This window comes from Topomyia yanbarensis, chromosome 1, assembly GCF_030247195.1.
Source record: "Topomyia yanbarensis strain Yona2022 chromosome 1, ASM3024719v1, whole genome shotgun sequence".
In the NCBI taxonomy this organism is placed as follows: domain Eukaryota; kingdom Metazoa; phylum Arthropoda; class Insecta; order Diptera; family Culicidae; genus Topomyia; species Topomyia yanbarensis.
In genome coordinates this window covers 100,993,710-100,994,866 of record NC_080670.1, presented here as the reverse complement: position 1 = coordinate 100,994,866, position 1,157 = coordinate 100,993,710, and positions in this window count along the sequence as shown.

Here is a 1,157-nt window from a genome sequence, read left to right as displayed (position 1 = left end):
CTCGGATCTGTCGATTTTCCGAGCAATTTCGCGATTAGAAAGATTTAGACTCTTCAGAACGCGAATTTGGCCTATTTCCACTTCGTCCAACCGTTTTGCTTTACCCATATCTGAAAAAACAATATAATTGTTCAATGTTCCACGTTAACTATTTACAAGACTAACTGCCAAGTGAATAATCCTCCAGGAGTGGATACAAACGACTTTATGTTGTAAAATCACTTGAAATTAAACCTGCGTCTAAACGTTTGCAACGATCCAAATTGACAAAATTAGCTTAAAAGCCAAATTACCACCGTCAACAATAAAAACAGTATAATGTAGAACTTATATACGCAATACGAGATGTCACTAATACACTCACACTATCCATATCTAGGTTTGAACTGAACCAAAAAAGTTGGGATATTTTTCATAAGTGCGGCTAAACGAATGCATCGCACTGTAGCCCCATAAAAAGAAGTCGGGAGGTGTTAAATCTGGAGACCGCGGTGGCCAGCCAATGTCGCCTCCCTTCGACACCACACACCCTGGGAATTTTTTCTGCAAAACCCCAATTGTTTGAGCAGCCGTGTGACATGGCGCACCGTCTTGTTGGAACCAATAACCCTCAAGGCCCTTTTCGCGCATTTGTGGCCATACATAATGAGCTAACATCCACCGATATCGCTTCCCATCGATTGGCTCATTTTCTTTGAAAAAAAAATGGTCCAATTATGATTTTAGCACAAACGCCGGCCCACACCGTCACCTTTTGATCATGTAATGGCGTCTCATGAATCCGGTGTGTATTCCGTGTGGCCCAAATACGCCTATTTTGCTTATTAACTCCGCCCGACAATGTGAAATGAGCCTCGTCGGTCATCAATATTTGCTTCCAGAAATCAGGTTCAGTGGCTACCACTTGAGCGACTGTTTTGCCATATTGCATACGACGTGCATAGTCCGCTGGCAATAATCTTTGCGTTACTTGCATCTTATAAGGAAACAAGTGCAAATCATGTTTCAAGATGCGCCGCATAGTGGTACCACTGACCCCAAACTGCTGCGCGCGACGGCGATACGACTCAGTTGGATTTTGCGCGACGCTCTCTCTGACCGCGTCAACCAGTTCATTGGAACGTATTGCACGTCGATGAACGGCATGGGGTCGATCG